This window comes from Molossus molossus, unplaced genomic scaffold (genome assembly GCF_014108415.1).
Source record: "Molossus molossus isolate mMolMol1 unplaced genomic scaffold, mMolMol1.p scaffold_m16_p_5, whole genome shotgun sequence".
Classification (NCBI taxonomy): Eukaryota; Metazoa; Chordata; class Mammalia; order Chiroptera; family Molossidae; genus Molossus; species Molossus molossus.
Genome location: NW_023425388.1, coordinates 80108153 through 80131488, shown reverse-complemented (window position 1 = coordinate 80131488; position 23336 = coordinate 80108153). Strand labels below are relative to the sequence as shown.

Sequence of the window (23336 nt, the reverse complement as noted above, 5' to 3'; positions counted from 1 at the left end):
TGAAATACCTCATATTTTGAACAATTCTTCTAACAAGTGTTTTTTAACAGACTCATCAACAACAATATACATGGAGACTTTTCAACAAGTATATGCTGAGGATATGTTTTTTAAATAAAGCAAAAAATATTCATAAAAGAGTTAATATTAGTATGCACATACCATAATTTCATGAATAAATCGGTTTCTGCCTAGCATTTAGTTTTAAATGTTCGAACTGGTGACATTTGTACCTTATTCTGCAAGAAAGTTCTCTACCTGAATGATAAGTATGACACTTTTCAGAAAAATATTATGTTGGTTATAAGACATATAGGTTTAGTATTCTTATAGAGTTGCACATGGTTCTGAAGATGAATAATGCTATTGCTATCAGATCCAAGAGTAAAATGTAATACATATTTGGGTTCACCCTGTTGGAATCCTCTACTGAACCCAATCCCAGTGGATGGTAATCTAGTTCTCAAATAAAATTTTTCTTTTTAGGAATGACTTTTTAGTATAAGATACTGTTATTTTTTCTTTTCATACTAGATAGCAAATAAGTATCTGTTTACTAAAATAAACCCTGCGCCTGCTCAGCTGTTGTGTTTTGGTTTTTTGCTGATAAGAAATATGTCTTCTTACTAAAATAAATGACAAAACAATAAAAAAGAGAAGAATTTCAGGGTATGGTTGGTAGGTTATCATTTTATAGAATTGATCCAAAATGTTTGGTTACAAGGATTTGAACTGGTTGAGTAATGATTTTTTGTAGACAGTATGGCTATAGTTCAATGATATTTTCAAATAATTCTCTGCTTAATTTTTATAGACTGCCAATGCTCACAGATTTTACAGACTATCAATATAGAACACAGATTTCATTGCACAGAGCTCAAGAGCTTGGGCTATGGATCAGAACATTAGTTTAATTTTTAGCTCTATCTCTGTTTTCTTGTTTGTAAAATGAGCATAGCAATACTACCAAGTACATTGGATATGAATATTCAAAAAGGTAATGAGTGTATAGTGCATTTCTCAGTACATGACACAGAATAGACACTCGACCAATAAAAATATTATCAATCATATTTCAGTAATTATAATATTATGATATTAGTTTATTCATATCAGAAAGTATGTAAAATACTTCATTTTACTGATCGGAAGATATATTTAAGTTCAATGTAAGTACATTTTTGGCTTTCAAGAAGAAAATTGGAATTCATGTTCTTGTTAGGATATTTCTGATTCCCAATGTTGGTCAAGTAACGTTTAAGTTTATCTACTTAAGGAAAACAAAATAAAAACACAAATTTAAAATTACAGCCTTAAAATATAATTCCCTCAAACAAAAACTATTAAGAATAAAAGAATATATGTTTTAAAACTATAAGGACATATGTAATTACAATAATACTCTTGGTAAATTGGTATTGCACATGTGTTTCTGTGATTTGAAAGACATTAGACCTCAGAGAAAAATTTTACATTTATTATAATAGAGTCATTTTGATAATAAAATTATGGTTTGAAATACAAGGTACATTTTCTCAATTATAATTCAATAGAGGGAGCTCAACCACTTTCTTTTATGAGCACTGTAGGATGCTTCTCTTTATTATGATTTTTCTCTAATTCAGTGGTGAAATTATTTAAAAATATAATTGTAACATCAATGATATTTTAGAAATTGAACAATATTCTCTTACTAATCTGATTCAAAAACTAATCTGTTTTATAAACCTAGTTCTTAGTTATTTGTACCCTTTGGATAATACATTGCTAGAAGAAATTAAAGTAGGTATACCCTTGGGAAGCATACTTCACTCTAATATGGCAAGACATCAAAAGAGAGCGAAGTTTATTTTCAATGATAAAATAATTACTATTATTTGATATTACTTTTGTGGTACTATTAAATAAAAGCAGTTATATATTTGAATAGGAGAAAACATAGTTGCTATTTTTCTCAATTACTCTGCCTAGTTTTTAACCAAATGATTAAAGATTTCTTTTTATTTTGTTTTTTCATTTTTTTTAATTAAAGATTTCTTGTGGAAATAGCCTATACTCACATCTTTTCCTGTGTTTTTTTCCCCTCCAAATATCCCCTTGATTTAGATAATTCCAATTTTATTTTCAATCTAATTTGATATGCATTATCTGTGTGACTCTGACAATTCATTTACATGATGAGATTCAATTTTGTCATGAAAATATTGTACCATGTGATTTTTAAATCTTTGCCCCTTAAAAATTCCAGTATTAAAAATTATACATCAATTAAGAAAAATTTGTATAGATTTAAATTGCTGATAATCAACAGCTCTTACTTGAGTTCCAATTAAGAATAAAATAATTTAAATGATGATCCCCACTTATTTTTTATTCAAAAGGAAAATGATTTTATTGAGTCCTACAGGCAATTACATAACCCCACCCATTAGACCTCTTAATTTATTACTGAAATGCTGTCTGTTGAAGAAATGGCCAACACAGACAGCTTTTAATCATTTCCTATTGAAAGTAGATAGCTGCTCTTATATCAGTGCTAGGAGGGCAGCCTGAGGACTGAGGCCTACAGCTTGCACATTACAGTTTTAAGCATTCTTTAAATTAAGTATTTATTTTATTGTATATACTTTTTTGTTATAGATTAGAGCTTGAGAATATGGCTTCTGGAGCCAAATTGTGTGGTTATTAAACTTGTGTCTCTACTCTCCACCCTCCCAGCCAAGAGGGCAAAGTACTTAATCCCTTTTAATCCTAATCTGTGCAATAGGGATAATGGTACCTATCTCTTAGGGTTGTTGGTTCAGTAAATTAATACATATGAAGTTCATTCAGTGGTGTGATTGTCATATAATAAGCTCTCCATAAATTGTTAGTATTATCCAAGTAGTAATAATCATAAACCATTTTGATCCCATGAGTACCTAGAGAAGACAGGCCCCAAATTGTCTCAAATTTATAAGATTGCCAGCTATAGCTTTTTCCCATGCCACCTTTTTCTTCCATGGAAAAAATGAAACATTAATGACACTGATTTTTTTTTTCCATGTATTGGCCATAATCTTTAATCTACTCACTTGATAAAACAACTAAGTCATTCACAAATTCCCAGACTTTATTCATTAATGATTAGTATTATATTCATTATGATGCCATTCTCATCTGATGAGGAAATATCATTGCATTGCAATTCTGAGTTTTAAATCTAAATTGAAAGCTAAGGAGACATCTCTCAGGCTGTAGTTCACAGGGTGGGAGAGCACATTGTTGCCTTAGGTCCTCAAGGTAAGCTGGCCAGAGGTAATGTAGGAGTAGGAAAGCGCTTGTGCTTAAGACTTTTGTAGACCCTAGATTCAGAGTCAGATAGAGCACAACTGATCATAATAGTCCAAGGAAGTGAGAAAAATAAACCAACGTAGTCTATCCAGTTTCTCAAACTTTCAATCCCTTTGCCCCTCTACCATCAACTTGATATAAGATATGAGTAGAATCTTATAACTAATCTGCTTAAAATATTTCAATGGCTCCCTGTTAGAGAAGAAATAAAATACCAACTTCCTATCATAGCCTTCAAGGTCCTTCATACATTTTTTAACACAGTCTTTCTTGGGATTCCATGTTCCAGCCATACTTCTTTACATTTTTTTTCTTTTATTAATTTTAGAGAGAGAGGAAATGAAAGGGAGAGAGAGATAGAAACATCAATGAGAGAGCACATCAATTGGCCACCTCCTACATGCCCCCCACTGGGGATTGGGCCGACAACCTAGACATGTGTCCTGATCGGGAATCGATCCAGCAACCTCTTGGTGCATGGGTTGACACTCAACCACTGAGCCACACCGGTCTGACTCCAGCCACACTTCTAAGTGAGCACAACCTTGTTTTCCCCGGGTTGTTATTCATGTCACTGACTTATTCTAGAACTCTCTCCTTCACACCACCCGCCATCACCTTTCCCTTACCTGAAAAATAACCAGTATCCCCATCCTTCAGACCAGTTTAGATGTCATCTCCTCCAGAAACACCCTCTTAACTCCCTAAACTGTCCATCCTCTGTAGTTCTGGAGCTAATTTCATTCATTGCCTATTGCCTATTTCTTCTTGTTGCTCTCTCTAAGAGGATTTCTGTGTTCCTGGAGGCAGGAGCTGTTTTCTTAATCTTTTTCTATCCAGTGTCTTTATAGGGTATCCCCAGTACATATATGATGATTGAATCAATGCATTAGTCAAATTAGAAATATTGATTATTAATGAAGCCTTTTAACAAGTATATTTAATCAAATATGAATAAGAAATATCTATATTGAGACCATTTTTAAATTTTAGAACTTTAGTTATAGGGTGATAAATCTCTCAAATTATGGTTCTTAAAATAAACAAAAACAATAAAGTATTTGCCATATTCTACCCAAGCTACGCAATGCAGTATAAGAAGAAATGGAATAAAGTTACTCCTCCAGGTACCAATCCAGGTTCATATACAATAAAAGCTTGAATAACTGCATTCTTCTAGAACTTCCACAGACATTGAACATTAAGTGTAAAATACTCTGGAGAAATATAAAAATTTATTTAAACTAGTTTATAGGATAGTTAAAGGAACACAGTCTCAATAGACAGTAAGTGACTGGTAATATTTTATTTCTTTGGTTTTTAGTTCTTATATTAGACCTGTGGATCAGGACATTTTTCCAAATATGGCAAAAATAGTATAGAAAAGATTTCATGAGCAAGTTGATCAGTCATGCAGGCAATATTTAATATATTTGTACCACAGAAAAATACATATGTGTTATAAGCCATGCTTTGAATGCTATTAACAAAAACAATTCAAGATAATTTGGGGAAAATCTGGTGTTGAATTTGCAAATGCATTTTCCATCAAAGCATTTTAAAATTTCAGACACGAACCTGAGAAAAACTTATGAAAAAATGGAATTTTATTTTTACTAACAAATAAACCTTATGTTATTAAAGCTAATATATCATTTTAAGAAACATCCCAGTACTATTAATAATAAATTAAGTACAGAATTGGATTTATCACATTATCTTGTTATTTGATGGTATTTGATGCTGAAACCTTAATGGTTTTGAGTCTTTTTGATATCTCTTTCTCTCTCTTTTTTTTAAGGTTCAGCAGTATATATATTTTTTAATTTATTGGGGTTACATTGATAAACAGGATCACGTAGGTCTCTTCTCTGGGAAAAAATATTATTTATTCTGGTAACCTTTTAACTTAAAGCCTTTTGTGTAAGCCTTAATTTTTTTTCTTTACTTTGGATCCTTCCTAATTGTTCTGAATTTTAACTTCTATATTGTGGTTTTATTCTGTCCTTTTCCATAGATGACCTTGTTAGTAAATTTTTACTTCTATGGTCTTCAAGTCAGGTCGTCTCCTGAATTCATGCAGAGAAATTCTAGTGTTTTTCTAATGTTATAAAAGTACTTGTTTGGATGAACCAATATAAATCCAACATGTTGTCACGGTTAGCTCCCATTTATTGAATACCTGCTATGTTCCATGCACAGTAGCACTTTAGAAAATTATGGCCAATATATTTCTACAACTGATTTTAAGTTTAAAAACTGCAATTTTTATTTTCTTGAATTGCAAAATCTAATGTCACATTTAATCTTTTCAATATAGGACTTTAAATGCTCTATAGCATTTGTATTTAAAAGTAGTCAGAGCAAAGATATTATCAAATAAAGGCAAATAACTGGGACTTTCTCATTCTTTTAATTTACTATATGAAACTTTTGGGGCCATATCAATGACCTGTCTACCTCTGTTTGAAATCTCTGAACACAATTCCTCAAGGGCAGCATAAACTTCAGATTGGATCCTAGTTATATGTTCCCTCTCTTGGTTTATTCACAAATAGAACCCAATTAAATACATTCTCATCGGCTAGAGGCATTGTTCCTCATGCTTAGATTTTGTAAGACTTTTCCCCAGATTCTACCTTCCTACCTCTTTTCCCCATGGTCCCTACCCCTAAACATTAAACCCCACTTTCTAATAACCTAGACTTGGCCTATCATTTTGTTAGAATAAGCATGTGTATTTAGTTGCTTTCATAATGAGTTGTGGATTATTTTTCTTTAAAAAATTAAAATTACATGGAAATGTATGTTATATTCTTCCCTATTAAGTTAGGCACATTTATGAGAAGCGTGCCTGTTTGAACACAGAGCCCCAATTCAGGAACTACCAAATAATGAGTATTATTATATTCCTTTTTCAAGCACAGTCTCCAGTGTTCAGTGTTCAGAATGCCATCCTTCTGAACGTAATCCTTTAATGTGAAAACAGATATCAAAGGTAGTATGAGAAAATTACCCATAAGACATCATTTTTTAACATATTTTTTTCCTTTATTGATTTTAGAGAGAGAGGAAGTGAGAGGGAGAGAGAGAAACATCGATGAGAGAGAACATCTATTGGTTGCCTCCTGTATGCCCCCCACTGGGGATTGGGCCCACAACCTGGGCATGTATCCTGACTGGGAATTGAACACGCAACCTCTTAGTGCATGGGTTGACGCTCAACCACTGACCAACACCAGCTGGACCATAATACATAATATTTTTTCAATAGTTTCAATCTCACTCTCATTAATATTAGATGAAGTGTGTTGCTATTTCAAATTGACAACATTTTTTTTTTATCCTCACCCGAGGACATTTTTTGATATTTTGTTCAGATAGAGTGTGAGGGAGAGAGAGAGAGAAACATCGATGTGAGAGAGACACATCGGGTGGCCGCCACCCACATGACTCAACCAGGGCCGGGGACAAACTGCAACCGAGGTACGTGCCCTTAGTGGGAACCGAACCCAGGTCTCTCCAGACCACAGGCCAATGCTCTAACCACTGAGCAAAACTGGTCAGGGCCAAATTGACAACTTTTGAATTTAGTCTTCTCTTTTTACCCCAGGTCATTTTCTAAATATAAATTTAGAGATTTCTTCATTAGAGAATTGGTTAGGATAACTGTGGAGTAATTAAATTTTTCACAGCAGTATGTAGTAATCAACAGGCTGAGATTCTACATGAGTTTGTTATAGGAAAGGCAGGCAGAAATTAAAAAAAAAAAATTCTCCCTACCCGCCCCCCCCACACACACACACAAAGGATAAATAAAAAAACAAGAAACCACCCTGGCTGGTTTGGCTCAGCGGTTAGAGCATCAGCCTGCGGTCCACAGAGACCTGGGTTCGGTTCCCGCTAAGGGCATGTACCTTGGCTGCAGTTTGTCCCCGGCCCTGATTGGGTCGTGTGGGTGGCGGCCACTCGATGTGTCCCTTTCACATCTATGTTTCTCTCTCTTCCTCTCTCTCCTTCCCGCTCTATCTGAGTAAAAAAAAAAATGGAAAAATGTCCTCGGGTGAGGATAAAAAAAAAAACAAAAAACAAACAAGAAACCATCAAACAAAGCCCAGGAACCCTTTAAACATAAGATCATCTTTTACTTTACTTTTTTATTGGTTATTTATTTTGCCTTTTGAGAGTATTACACAATCTATTAGCTTTTTCTCTTTAGATGTTTGCAGGATACAGAATGTACTACTAACTTGAAAATAACATTGATTCTCACAACAGAACTTATGTGTCCTTGTTAACCACATAACTGCATTGTTAAATATAGTTGCTTCACAAATTATAAAATGAAAAAGCAGTTAAGAAAACAGGCCCTGTGCAAACAGTCCATACACACCACTAACTTTATTACTTAGTGATTAAACAAAGTATTTAATAGTGCCAGTTGAATCAATAAGAGTAATCAGGATCATTGTGGAATAGGTAACAATGGCCATGAACTTCCCTGCTGGGTGAAGTATAACTGCCAGTGACCAATGTCAGAGTGACGTGGAAGGCCAGACGGAAGACAAGCCCCAGGTTTCAGTTCCACTTTAGTCAGCAGCCCCGGGATTTTGGTTAGTCATTTCATGTTTCTGTTCTTGTTCTCTATTGCTTTTCTTGTCCAATGACGATATTAGGCTTGTGGGCTTCCTTCCATGTGATTATGAGTGTTGTACAATTATATTCCACTGCCAAATAAAAATGATCTTTACATTGTCTCTTTTGTATTATTTGTTCTTCTTTTGTCCTCATCAGTATGCTCAGTTAAGAGCTAGCCATATAATATTTTGCAGATTGAGATTCCCACTTACACTGGGCCATAAATAAAATAATTGAGCCATAGAAATAAAACAATACAATATAGGCAAGCATTAACAGAGTATGAAATTATGATAGACCAGGAGGGATAAAACGTCCCTTCTATTCAACATTGAACAAACTTCATGAAATAAAACTACATTTTATTTCAGTCTTCATATTCTAAATAAAGATGTAGAGAAGTTTAATTTGGTTCAGAGAAAAACAATAAATTGATTAAAACTTATAGAATACCGATTCTGTGAGGAGGGGTTAATGTCTACAGAAGGAAGGGATAAAGTGAATTAATAGCTGTGATAAGAACTCTCATTCAAGATCCCCTGTTATCACAAAAAGTTGGCCCACAACAACATGAACAAAACAGGATTCAACTGTGAAAGAAAAAGCTACTTATTTGATTTTGATTTCACTTTTGGGGAGTACTCAGAGACCACTGTCTTTGATAATTTTACAAAATGTAATAGCCGCTTGTATGTCAGGGATGCTTTTTATGTATTCCCTACTCCAGGCAGAGATATTCTGATGTCTCATTCAACTTGGAGATCAGTATAAAAAGATAATAAATTGGTGATTAATGCTTCATTTTTCTTATTTATAAAGTGATATGGTTCATTTTTTTGACATATTTGTCCAATTTTCCCATTTATTGAATAGACTATCTTTACCACATTGTATGTTTTTGCCTCCTTTGTCAAATATTAATTAACCATAAAGGCATGGGTTTATTTCTGGGCTCTCTATTCTGTGCCATTGATCTATATGGCTTTTTTTTTTTTTTTTTTTTAATGCCAGTAAAATGCTGTTTTGATACTGTGTCCTTATAGTATAGTTTAATATTAGGGAATATTATTCCTCCAAACTTGTTCTTCTTTCTCAAGACTGCTGTGGCTCTTTGGGGTTTTTTGTGGTTCCATATAAATTTTGGGAATATTTGTTCTAGTTCTGTGACTTACACTATTGGTATCTTGATAGGGATTGTGTCGAATCTATAGATTGCTTTGGGTAGTATGGACATTTTAATGATGTTAATTCTTCCTGTCCATGAACACGGTATATGCTCCCCCTTAATTGTGTCTTCCTCAATTTCTTTCTTAAGTGTCTTGTAATTTCCAAGTACAGGTCTTTTACATAGTTGGTTAAATTTATTTCTAGGTTTTATTATTATTTTTTTATGCAATTATAAATGGGATTGTTTTCTTAGTTTCCCTTTCTGATACATAGTTCAATATTGGTGTATAAAAAATGCAACCAATTACTGGATATTTATTTTGTATCCTGCTACTTTATTGGATTTATTTATCGGCTCTAGTAGTTTTTTTGGTGGAATCTTTAGGTGGAATCTCTATATACAGTATCATGTCACCTGCAAATAATGACAATTTTACTTTTTCTTTTTCAACTTGGATACCTTTTATTTCTTTTTATTGTCCGAGTGCTGTGGCTAGGATTTCTAGCACTATATTGAATAAGACATTTTTCTCTTGTCCCAGTTTTATGGAAACTCTTGTAGTTTTTACTCATTGAGTATTATGTTGGCTATGGGTTTGTCATATATGCCTTTATTACATTGAGATGTGTTTCCTCTATTCCCACTTTCCTGGGAGTTTGTATCATAAATAGGTGCTGAATTATATCAAACGCTCTTTCTGCATATATTGATATAATCTTGTGGTTTTTATTCTTCATTTTGTTTACGTGGTGTATCACATTTGTTGATTTGAAGATATTTTACCAACCTTGCATCCCTGGAATTAATCTCGCTTGATCATGGTATATGATGTTTTTAATGTATTGCTTGATCTGTTTTGCTAATATTTTGTGGAGGATTTAAGTATGTCTGTTAATTAGGGATATTAGCCTATAATTTTGTTTCTTTGTGGTGCTTTTGTCTGGTTTTGGAATTAGGATAATACTGGCCTCATAAAATGAGATTGAGAGTTTTCCCTCCTCTTGAATTTTTTTGAATGTATGAAAAGCATAGGTGTTAGTTCTTTGAATGTTTGGTAAAATTCACCAGTGTAACCATCTGGTCCAGGACTTTTATTTGTTGATGGTTATTATTATTATTATTATTATTACTGCTTCAATTTCATTGGTTGTAATCTGTCTGTCCAGATTCTCTGGTTCTTCCTGATTTTGTTTTGTAAGATTGTATATTTCTAGGAATTTATCTATTTTGTCCAGATTATTTTATTTGTTGGTATATAGTTGTTTGTAATATTTTCTTCAATCCTTTACATTTCTTTGGTATCAGTTGTTACTTCTCTTTTATTTCTGATTTTATTTATTGGAGTCCTCTGTCTTTTTTTCTTAATGAGTCTGGTTAAAGTTTTGTCAATATTGTTTATGTTTTCAAAGAACCAACTCTTGGTTTCATTGATCTTTTGTATTTATTTTTAGACTATTTAATTTATTTCTGCTCTGATCTTTATCATTTCCTTCTTTCTACTCAGAGCTTTACTCATTGTTCTTTTTCAAGTTCCTTTGAGTGTAAAGTTAAATTTTTTAGTCAAGATGTTTCTTCTTTCTTAAGGTAAACCTGTAATGCTATGGATTTCCCTCTTAGGACTGCTTTTGCTATGTCCTATACATTTTGTGTTGTGTTCTTATTTTCATTTGTCTCAAGGTATCTTTTGATTTATTCCTTGATCTTGTTGTTAACCCATTCATTGTTTAGTAACATGGTTTTAGCCTCCATGCCTTTCTGTGTTTTTCTGTTTTTTTCTTTTGATTGATTTATAGTTAGTTTCATATTATTATGGTCAGAGAAGATGCTTGATAATTTTTAATCTTCTTAAATTTATTTATTTATTTTTGTTTTTATTAATTATATTTGTTACAGATGTTTCTCCTTTTTCCTTTAGATACCCTCCTCCCTATCCTGCCTCCCCCACCCCACCCCAGGCAAGCATTGTTGTCTATGTCCATTGGTTATGCATACATGCATATAAGTTCTTTGGTTTATCTCATCCCTCTCCTCCACCCCCCACCTCTGAAGTGAGGGTTATATCTTGTTGAATTGCTCTTTTTATCATTGTGTGGTATTTTTCTTTGTCTCTTTCTATAGTCTTTGTTTATTTTTTCAGATATAAGTATTGATACCCCAGCTTATTTTTTCATTTGCATGAGATATCTTTTTCTATCCCTTTACTTACAGTCTGTGTATATCTTTCATTCTGAGATGGGTCTCTTGTAGACAGCATATATATAGGTCTGTTTTCTTATCCATTCAACTATCCCATGTCTTTTGATTAGGGCATTCAAACCATTTATATTTAAAGTGATTATTAATAGGTACATATTTATTATCATTTTATTATTCTTACTGTGTTCCTCTGTGTTTTCTTCTACTCTTTTCCTCCTTCCTCCGCCCCCCCTTCCTCCTGCTTCAATAAATCTCTATAAGATTTCTTATAATACTGCTTTAGTGATTATAAACTCTCTTAGCTTTTTCTTGTCTGGGAAGCTCTTTATTTCTTCTTCATTTGTAAATGATAGCCTTTCTGGGTAAAGTAGTCTTGGTCGTAAGCCCTTCCTTTTTATCACTTTGAATATTTTATGCCAATCCTTTCTGACCTGAAATGTTTCTGTTGAGAAATCAGCTGACAGTCTTCTTGGAGTTCCCTTGTAGGTAACAAATTGTCTCTCTCTTGCTTCTATTAAGATTCTCTCTTTGTATCTTTTATTTAGTTGATTTTTTAGACAGAGATTTGAAGGGCTAGGAGGGAGACAGAGAAAGACATCACCTTATTGTTTTACTTATTTATGCATTCATTGGTTGATGCTTATATGTGCCCTGACATATCTGGATGATGCTCTAACCAGCTGAGCTAACCAGCCAGGGCTGATTCTTTCTTTGTCTTTAACCTTTGCCATTTTAATTTTGATGTATCTTGATGTGGGCCTCTTTGGGTTTATTTTGTTTGGGACTCTCTGTGCTTTCTGGATTTGTGTGTCTTTTTTCTTCACTAAGTTAGGGAAGGTTTTGGTCATTATTTCTTTAAATAGGTTTTTGATCCCTTGCTCTCTCTCTTCTTTTGCTGATACCCTTATGATGTGGATGTTGTTACACTTAATATTGTCCCAAAGGTCTCTTAAACTATCCTCATTTTTTAAAATTCTTTTTTTTTTTTTTTTTTGCTTTGATTGGATGTATTTTTATATCTTGTCTTCCAAATTATTGATTCAGTCCCCTGTTTTATCCAACCTATTGTTTATTCCTTCCAGTATGTATGTATGTATGTATGTATGTATGTATGTATGTATGTATGTATATAGATATTATTTCAGATAATATAGTCTTTATTTCTGACTGGTTATTTTTTGTGGTTTCTATGTCTTTTTTTTTTTTCCATGCTATTGAGCATCCTTATAACAATTCCTTTGAACTCTATATCTGATAAATTGCTTGCTGTCATTTCATTTAGCTCTTTCTCTGGATGCTTCAGTCATGTCCCTTGTGTGGGTTATGTTGTCCCTCCTGATGTAATTGAGTCTTGATTGCTAGAGACCTATTTGTGTATGGGACTGACCTCAAGATGACTGACTGTGAGGCTCAATCCTGACCATGGTGCATGAGCTGCTGTGCAGGTGCTGGCCACACAAAGAGGAATTCATATGGACAGATACATGTAAATAAATGAAACTAGACTACCTTCTTACACCATACACAAGAATAAACCAAAAATGAATTAAAAACTTAAATATTAGACTTCAAACCATAAAAGTTCTAGGAGAAAACATAGGCAGTAAAATCTCAGACGTTCCTCATAGCAATATTTTTTCTGATAGATCACTTTGGGCAAGGGAAACAAAAGAAAAAAGCAAATGGGACTACAGCAAACAAAAACTTTTTGCACAGCAATGGAAACCATCAACAAATTGAACAGACAACCCACTGAATGGGAGAATGTATTTGCCAATGATACATATGGCAAGGGTTTATATCTAAAATTTATAAAGAACATATAAAACTCAACACCAAAAAAACAATCCAATAAAGATATGGACAGAGGATATGAATAGTCACTTCACCAAATAGGACATACAGATGGCCAATGACATATAAAAAGATGCTCAGCATCACTAACCATCAGAGAAATGCAAACTAAAACCACAATGTGATATCACCTTACACCTGTCAGAATGACCATCATCAATAAATCAACAAACAAAAGATATTGGTGATGATGTGGAGAAAAGGGAACCTTTATGTATTATTGATGGGAATGCAGATTGGGGCAGCCACCATAGAAAGCAGTATGGAGTTTCCTCAAAAAACTCAAAATGGAACTGTTTTGTGACCCAGCCATTTCACTTCTGGAAATATATCCAAATAATCCCAAAATACTAATTCAAAAGAATATATGCCTCCCTTTGTTTATTACAACATTATTTACAATAGCTAAGATTTGTAAGCAGCCCAAGTGTCCATCAGTAGTTGAGTGAATAAAAAAGCTGTGGTACAATTACACAATGGAATACTACTAGGACATAAAAAAGAAGGAAATCTTGATCTTTGTGACAGCATGGATGGACCTGCAGAGCATTATGCTAAGTGAAATAAGCCAGTCAGAGAAAGACAGTACCCTATGATTTAACTCTTATGTGCAATCTAATGAACAGAATGAAATAACAAAGAAAATAGAAACAGACTCATATATAGAGAATAAACTGACAGCTGTGAGAGGAGAGTGGAGTTAGGGGGCTACATGAAAAAGGTGAAGGCATTAAGGAAAATACCTCACAGACACAGGCAATAGCATGGTGATTACAAGAGGGAAAAGGAGAGGGTATAGTGGGTATAAATGGTGATAGAAGGAGACTTGACTTTGGGTGGTAAACACACAATACAATATAAGATAACATTATAGAACTGTACACCTGAAACCTAAATAATTTTATTAACCAATGTTACCCTGATAAAATTCAATAAAAAATACAGTGTGATTCATATTTCAAGTATGATTCAAGACAGTCGATCCATAAAGAAATAAAGGGACATGTTACCAATATCAAATAGAAATAAATGAATGTGTAAAAAAAAAATAAAGTGATAGGAAGAAACTGTAACTTGATTTTTTCTGGTTTAAAGTGTGTATGTTTGTTAATGTTGGGATGATGGACCTGAGCCTTTGCTCAATATTTGATTATAGACATATCCTTCTAGGAAAACTTAGTTTAGACAAGAAACCAGACTTTTTTAAAAAAAATAAAATATAAAAAGAGCATCTTTTGTATTTAAATAATTAGATTCCAAATGGTCCTAACCACACCCTGTGGGTCTTTAACTCTTGAAGGCTAAAGCCCTGAGACTTTATAGTCAAGATTTAGATACTGTAAACTGAATGGTTATATTAAGAATTTTGTGAAAGGAAAAAGGAAGAAGGAATAACTGAAACAAGTTACCTAAGTGGGCAAGTTATGATTAAGCAATGTCTCTAAGTCCATTTTCTTATCTGTAAAATGAAAGAGATAATGGTAATTATATCAGTGGTTTATTGAAAGAACTAAGTGAGGTAATCTTGGCAGAGTGATTAGCAAAGTCAATGTAAAAATAGCACAGGTTTCAGAAATGTAGCTGTTATTATTAATATTGCCATTATTATCAACATCTTAAGCTGAATGTTTTAATATGCTGTACTTTCCAAGAAAAAGTTTGACTATGACACATATTTAAATGTAACAGAAAGAAGGAAACATTTTTCTATGTAAAGTAGAAAATTGTCCCACTACATTTTTCTTTGTTCTTATTTATTAAAAATATAAGAATAAATAGCTAGAAAAAAAGGGTGACAGAAAAATTTGTATGGTAGACTGATTTCTATGAAAATGGACTATATATTTAAAAAGACATGATCATTTAACAGAATTTTGTATACATAGATATTTTTCCTGAAAAACATACGAAAACTTTTAATAATGGCTATCATTGAAAGGGGAAACTGGGGATATGAGATAAAAGGGAAGTTTTTTTCTAACTACATCCTCTTTCATGCAATTTGAATATTTATAAATAAACTATTTTTAAATAAACTATTAGTGCAAATTATTATAATAGTGGTGCTACTACCAAAACTGTAGAAGAGATACACTTCTCAAGTAGTTAATTTACTTATATTGAATTGAGAAATTAGGACATTTAATTAAATGTAGTGCTATCCATTATTATAAAATTTTAGAATAAAGTTATACTCGTTTTTGTGTTTCTTGCTTGTCTTTCCCTTTCTGTTTTTTTGATATATTACAGTAAACCTACAAACATACTGGAATTAAAATGATTCTTCCTTTTTATTGGTATTTTTAATAATACTAGTTCATATTTAAGTTTAAATCACATTCAAGATAGATGAGATTGCAGAGTTTGCTTGTTGATTGGTGCGCTGAAGTGATTTACAAATGTAAAATTGTAATCCTATATGATGACTGCTGAAAGATTGTTCATTGTGGGGAGCTGGGAGGAGGGTATCAATGCGGGGGGGAGGGGAGGAGGGATAACTGTAATACAACAATAAAGAAAAAATAAAATAAAAGATTGTTCAAACATGCAAATTCATGCCTGTGATGACAAGTGACTATGAGAGAAAAAAACATACAATGAAAGAAATTTTAGTTTTGTACTATTATCGGAGAAATTTGGATATCCTCTTCCCCACTGGGTGATGGGGGTGGGGTTCTTATAATATTTCCAGAAAAAAACATTTTCTGAGTCACACACTGGAGGATGAGTGTTTTATTTGTGTGGAATTACATCCCTGGGTTTTCAAAGTCCCTTTCCAGTCATAAAAGATGTGTAGCTGGGCTTCAGTAAAGCTAAAAGCAAAGCCAGTGTCTAAAGGTTCCTTTCAGGTTGTCGCTGGGCCCAGTTCAGCATCAGACCACTTGCAGGCCATGAGTTCATTGTGTGGGGGGGTCCATATGACCATGGGCCCTGTGGGTGAATGCCTGGGAGCAGGAGTGAGAGAACCCCACAAGCCAGGGATTAAGCGCAACACACCAAGAGGAACCAAGGGCACAAGAACACCAAGTGTACAAGAGAAATACACTGCTTCGTTTAGGGGATTAAATATCTCAAATGTCACGCCCTTGCAGTGACCACATCCGTTCTGGCCAATGACCTGTTCTCAGGTGTGCCTGACAGGCAACTACTTTCCCAACACCACACCAACTTTAGTGGGTATGCGCATTTTCTCCTCCCTGTCCAGTCCCTTGCCCCAGCCATCCACAGTGGAAAAGACCCATGGCTCCTCAGGGAGTGTAAAGCTCTAGCTTTCTGGTGAAGCTGCCCAAATGACATGCCTATAATAGTTTACTTCTCCTTTGTTCCTTTCCTGTTATTAATAAGTAGGCTAATTACAATGGCATTAGTATCAGTAACAAATGGATTATTTTGGAAAGCTAGTGGCATTGTTGTCCTGGAGGAATGTTTGCCAAAATATTGTGGTCCTAATTATTTAGACCATGATCAAATTTATTTGTGAAATGATGTATATTTATACTCACTCTAAAAATTCACAGTACAAATAGACTTCGTCAATTCCTAACGTCAAGAAATTTGTTAATCATTGTTTAATCTGGCATCTGATTTGAGACACTTGGAGAACTAGTGTCTCAGCAGCACTACTCAGGCGTTAAACTTCTGTGGGGTCACAGCATCTGAGGCGGCTGCAGCCAAAGAGTCGGGTGCGATGTCTCTCACCACTTTGCTGGTAGCGCCTCCCAAGAGGCCAGAAGGCAGAACTTATGCTGACTGGAATCTGTGAATGAATGCATGAAACGTGTTAGTAAAATGTATGAAGAACATCTGAAGAAAAGGAATTCCAACAGTCCTTTATCATATATGGTATCAGTCAGTTAGTTGTTTGATTTTATTGATGATCTGGTTGATTTCAGCTGCCTCATTGATGGAGCTGATACCCAGATTTTCTAGCAAAGACTGGATTAAAGAGAAGGCCTATGTTCTCCTTCATTGGCAGGCCCAACAGGCCCAAATATAATTGTGTTGAAAGCATTAGGGGGATGGGGTGGACTTAGAACACAGGTGTGTGAAGCGTTCCATGGTGGATATTTTGTGTTATAGTAATCCCGAACCCATTTTGGTACAGTCTTGCCAGGATTGACCGTGTTAGATGAAATATGAGGATCTTGTTCAATCTGGAACCTCTATCATCCTCCCCCTTTTTTTAAATAAACATTTGTATGATGATTTAGGGGGAAGTTTTTCTTTGTCAGTTAATGTTGGTTCCAATCCTGTAAAAGTGTTCATATCTGCTTTAAAGCATTCATTCACTTATTAACCCTGCTTAAAGTTGGGTGAGCAGGTGATACCACAGCTTAGTTTTGTCCTAAGATAAAGTATTAGTGAAAGACAAAGAAACGCTCTTCAGTTATTTAAAAAAAAAACAAAAACAAAAAAACATTACTCTAGTGTTTACAAATAAAATATATTATGTAAATATATTATACAAGTAAAATATATTATCCAGATTTAGGATTGTTTGATTTCTGGTATAATCTAGAAATATATTCCTGCATTATAAATAAAAATATGACAACAGAAAAAAACAAGAAATCTGTTCATTTCTTACTAGCTGCATGTAAGTTTTCTTCATTATTTGGAATTTATACCCAATTTAAAATTTTACACTTAAATATGGGTAATTTTTCATTTGTGGAAGTAGCCAGTAATAATTATATAATTGTTATATATTATATAATTTTTGCTTGATATGTTAAATACTTAGCACCTCATCAGTGGATCCTAGAGGCCTCATGGATTTTGAAATATATGACCTTACTATACAGAATATAGAAAAATTATATAGCCAAACTATTTTGATGAATCATAGAAAACTTGGAAGCATAGCTTTCTATAAGTGAAATAATTTTCTTATTCTAATTTAAGGATTGCTTAGAGAAATGAAAAATATTAAATCTTATGTCTACATTGGAGGAATTTAGCAAGGCTAAATTTTGTGAAACAGAGTTAACCCTCCTAGAAATCTTTGCAACATCAAAGTTGATTCTTTTTGCATATAGATTTATACAAAACACATTTATAACTTGCCTCATTCAAAGAGACACCACTTGGTCACATTCTCCTTATAGCTATCCTCTCTGGCATTTTTCTGAATGATCACTCATAAAATACTTCTTTTAAATACTGGCAGTTCAAGTAATGGTGTCTTACTTTTAGATTGTATCCCAGCATTTAGAAATCTAAATTGTTTTAATCCCTCTTTTGTACCTGACATTTAGTTCACAGCTAGTCAAGAGCTCATTCAAAAGAGATTAGACTTTAGAACACCTGTAAACGTGTTTTAAAAGAAACAACTGAAAGAATAAGATACTAAAAAATTAACACAGAGAGTAAAAGATTTTTGTTTCCTTTTTTTTCTTCTAAAAATATAATAAACATCTGCTTTTAGGTAATGAACACTTCCACAGTATTTTCACTGACCTCACTGTCAACTATTAAAGCCAGGCTGACATAAGTAAGAGTGCTTTCAATTCACGAGCTGGGTTGACTAGTATATGGAAGGCATTATAAATCTCTTCAGATTGCCATAGTAATCCAACAGCCGCAGGAGAAAACAAAAACCTGAGTACATTTTCATGATACGGTTCAAGTCCATTTCCTCAAGAGTGCCACATCAACAGCCAGAACACCAGGGCACTTTCTATAAGTGTGGTAACAGCATGTAAAACACCTAAAACTGAAAGAATTAAAAGTGATTCTTATATGATTGAACACACAAAGGAAGTACAGAATACTTTGGGGCTGTCAGCTGATTGCATATAGCTTCCTTTTGACTGTGTGTGTGCTCACTATCCTTGTATTTCTGCACATGTGAGAGGGAGGTAAGTATAGACATCTTGAGACGGGTCTAGTTGTTTTTTTTTGGGGGGGTGGGGGGTGTTAACCAGGACAAGTTTATTTTATTTTTCATTGAATTTATTGGGGTGACCCTGGTTACTAAAATTATACACGTTTCAGGTGTACAATTCTGAAATAGGTCATCTGGGTATTGTATTTTGTGTTCACCACCCCAAGTCAAGTCTCCAGTTTCTTGTTGCAGACACACATAGCCATGGACAGGGAGCCACCATCCTCGCCACAGATGCCTAGGCTTTTCCAAATCGCTGTTCCATCTTTAAGAGGTCCTTAGAAATGTTTCTGCTTCTCAGCTGCCATTTGCATGCACTGAGGTCTCAGGGATTTCCTTCGACTCCTTCAACCTTGGCTGACTTTGTAAAACAGACCTTTGTCCCGGGAGATTTTCAGTCAGTGATCACTGTTTTTAAGAAAATGTGAGATGTGAAGCGTGTTCCACAGAGCACTCCCGAGAATGAGTTTCTGTATTACAGAGTACCATTGAGTACGCTTAGAGCTGCACAGTTCTACGGTCTTCCCCTGAAATCAGCATGTATGGTCATGAGAATTTATTTAGTTTGAGAAGTGATTTTTGTTTTTTCAATTTTAGATCAACTGTAACCATACAGAAAATGTGGCAAGCCAATGGCTATATTTTGGAAAATGATTTAATAATTCAGTAGGTTACAGAGATTGTGTTTACTTTTTCTGAATCTGTCATAGAGGCCTCTATAAGGTTTTGCTCTCTGTGATTACTCTTTTCATTAATGTTGAAAGTAAGTCTTATATTTGGTGAAACAAATGCAGGATAGATAGTAACAACCATGGTTCATATAGAGTTTTTTATAACATAATCATTGGAAGCATAGCAAATAAAGTATGTATCTCATGCCACAAGTATTATACCCAAAGCTTATCACAAGTTAACATTCAGCATGTATGATTTATATTATATGACCTTCCTGCCAACTTATTGACAAAGGATTTGTACTATTAAATTTTTTGAAAATTATTTATTTATTTTTTTGTTACAGATATTTCTCCTTTTTTACCCCATTGGCACCTCCCTCCCAACCCCACCCCCACCCCGACCCCGACCCTGGCTTAGTTGTCCATGTCCATTGGTCATGCATACATGCATATAAGTTCTGTGGTTTATCTCTTCCCACCCCCCACCCCCTCTTCTGAGGGATGTCAGTCTGTGCCCTACTTCCATGTTTCTGGGTCTACCATATTCCTCAGACTGTTATGTTCATTATATTCCGTATATAAGTGAAATCATGTGGTATTTGTCTTTTTCTGCTTGGCTTATTTCATTTAAGATAATACTTTCCAGGTCCCTCCATGTCGTCTCAAAGGATAAGAGCTCTTTCTTTCTTACAGCTGCTTAGTACTCCATTGTGTATATGTACCACTGCTTTTTTATCCATTCGTCTACTGATGGGCTGTTTCCAGATCTTAGCTATTGTAAATAGTGCTGCTATGAACATGGGGGTACATATATTCTTCCTGATTGGTGTTTCAGGCTTCTTAGGGTATATTCCTAGAAGCGGGATCACTGGGTCAAATGGAAGTTCAATTTTTAATTTTTTGAGGTAACACCATATTGTTTTCCATAGTGGCTGCACCAGTCTGCATTCCCACCAGCAGTGTACTAGAGTCCCCTTTTCTCCACACCCTCGCCAACACTTGTTGTTTGATGATGTGTTGATGGTGGCCATTATTAAATTTTTTTAATGGTTTCTTTGGACCCTTTCATATTTCTCCATTGAAAATAGATTTAGTGCCCCAGCCAGTTTGGCTCAGCGGTTGAGCGTCCGAGTCCCGGGTTCGGTTCCCACTAGGGGCACGTACAACAAAATAAATAAATAAATAGATAAATAAGAAAAAGAAAATAGATTTAGTGACCACATGGAGTATGATTTTACAAATTAAGTTGAACAATATTCAACAGAACATTTTCAGGATGATGTTTAATACATTATTATCCTAATTCTATTTGGTATAATAGACACCCAGAACTTCTTGTCCTTGGAGAATATACAGAAATATGGAAGTTGAAAGCAACAATTAGTTCCCACTTCCCATATACAGATGTTTTTTTCTTTTTAGATTGTTTACTGTATTGTTTATGTATACTGATATAGTATACTTGCTATATCTGATTTCAAGTGACATTTCTATCTTATCTTTTTATTTTAGATCCTCCCCTCCATCCCCAAAATAAGCTTTTCTCTTATTAAGTTAAAAGCAATTAACAATATATGACCCATAAATCTGGCCTCTGTATTTTACAGACTATTTTATTGCAGTAACAGGAGTCTAAAGAATCTAGCTTAAGCAAAAAGAGAAATCTCTATAACCAAGGGAGAAGTTATAGCTGAGACTTAGGACTTGGTAACTAATTAGAAACAAGGGTATAAATGCTGTCAGTTCTCTCTGTCTCCGTTTCTCAGTTCATTTAATGTGCCTTCTCTCTTTCTGCAGACTATCCTATTTTGGTGCTAATGCCATATGGTGGTCTATTGCTCTTGATTCTGTTCTTTTCCATTTAATAAACTACCCAGCATGGTTTGCCTAGTTTTGATTCCAAATGTGCACAGAGAGGATTCTGATTGGCTTAGCTTGGGTTAGGAACCAACTAAAGACCAATCAACTATAAATGGAGGAGGAGAAATTATCAGATTTCTATGCAGTTTCGTAAAAACTGGGGATGTGATAACAGAAAGAACTGGGCAGGTTAAACAATACTATAGCTCTTTTTAAACTTTAATTTAATTAACTTAAAAGTTATTAGACATTCATTAAAGCAAACCATTGCATATAGCTGTTGTGCTGAATAAAGATGAGTAAGGTACAGTATCTGCCTCCAAAAGGTGTAAGAGATCACGGCACTGCACAAATCATTGGAGTACAATGCAGACAGAAAATGGAGTCTGGTCATAATCATAAGGAGATAAATAGGAGGTTAAGAAGATAAGAGGTTTGATCCTCAAGAATTTTTGTGATAGTAGAGATTTAAGTATGTGTGTGGACCAACAAAAAAAGGGAGCAAGCCATTGGGACAGAACCAAACTTGGAAGCAAATGAGAATTGACTGAGCAACGTGTTAAAGTTGAAGGAAGGCCCGGCTGGTGTGGCTCAGTGGTCGAGAATCAATCCATGTACAAAACAAAAGGTCTCTGGTTCAATGCTTGGTCAGGACACATGCCCAGGTTGTGGGCCAAATCCCCAGTGGAGGGCCGGCGGAGGTGGCCAATCAGTGTTCCCTCTCATTGATGTATCTATCTCTCTCTCCCTCTCCCTTCCTCTCCCTCTAAAATTAATAAAGAAGCCCTGGTCAGTTTGGCTCAGCGGTTAGAGCATCCTCCTGCGGTCCAGAGAGACCCAGGTTCGGTTCCCGCTAAGGCCATGTATCTCGGTTGCAGTTTGTCCCCGACCTGGTTGGGTTGTGCGGGAGGCTGCCACTCAATGTGTCCCTTTCATGTCAATGTTTCTCTCTCTCTCTTTTTCTCTCTCTCCCTCCCACTCTATCTGAACAAAAAATGGAAAAATGTCCTCGGGTGATGATAAAAATAAACAAATAAAAATAAAATTAATAAAGAAAAATAATAATAAAAAATAGAGTTGAAGGAACAAGAGGAGCCAAGAAATGGGAGAAGAGCATTTAGGAACTTGTTGAGTGTCTTTCTCAAAAATCAAACCAAAGAGGAATAAAGGCATTAGTAACAGTTGAGTTTTTAAATAGAATTGTAGTGGACTTAAATCAATAATTTGGGGCACTTTTCAGCAATATCTACTATGTAATAGTTTAAATACCATGGAACCATAGCTTCCCTGGTCCTTTATTTCTTTGGTTCTTTTTCCCTGTTTTTGATGCTCATGGTATTGGCATTATTGGCATGGTTAATTCCACAGATGGCATTCGGGAAAAGAGATTGTCCCCTTATGGGTTACAATTTCTTTCCAAAGATGGCCTATGGATTAATTTCTTAGCATTTTTATAGTTATTTTGTTGATGTTAGCATGGGAAATAGTAATTTTAATATAAAAGATATCTATATCATTAGGTGGCATTAAAATGTTTCCCTTTCTTTTTGTTGGTTTTCAGACAACTTTCAGCTCATGAAGAAGGTTTCCTCTTGCAGATAAATTGAATTAATTTTTAAAGTAATATTTCTTTGTGAGGCTGTTTTAAATGGCATTTTAGAGTTCAAATATATTACTTTGCCCAATTTCCTATTTTTTATGAAAGTTTATAATTCAAACAAAA

General features: G+C 34.3%; 1 protein-coding gene and 1 pseudogene across 2 annotated transcripts in view; both read left to right on the top strand.

Annotated features, from left to right (window-relative positions):
- The window catches only part of ALCAM (activated leukocyte cell adhesion molecule), a 202067-nt gene that overhangs the window by 9710 nt on the left and 169021 nt on the right, over positions 1-23336 (top strand). The gene's annotated exons all lie outside the window — the stretch shown is intronic.
- Positions 16878-17186, top strand: LOC118617574 (annotated as a pseudogene).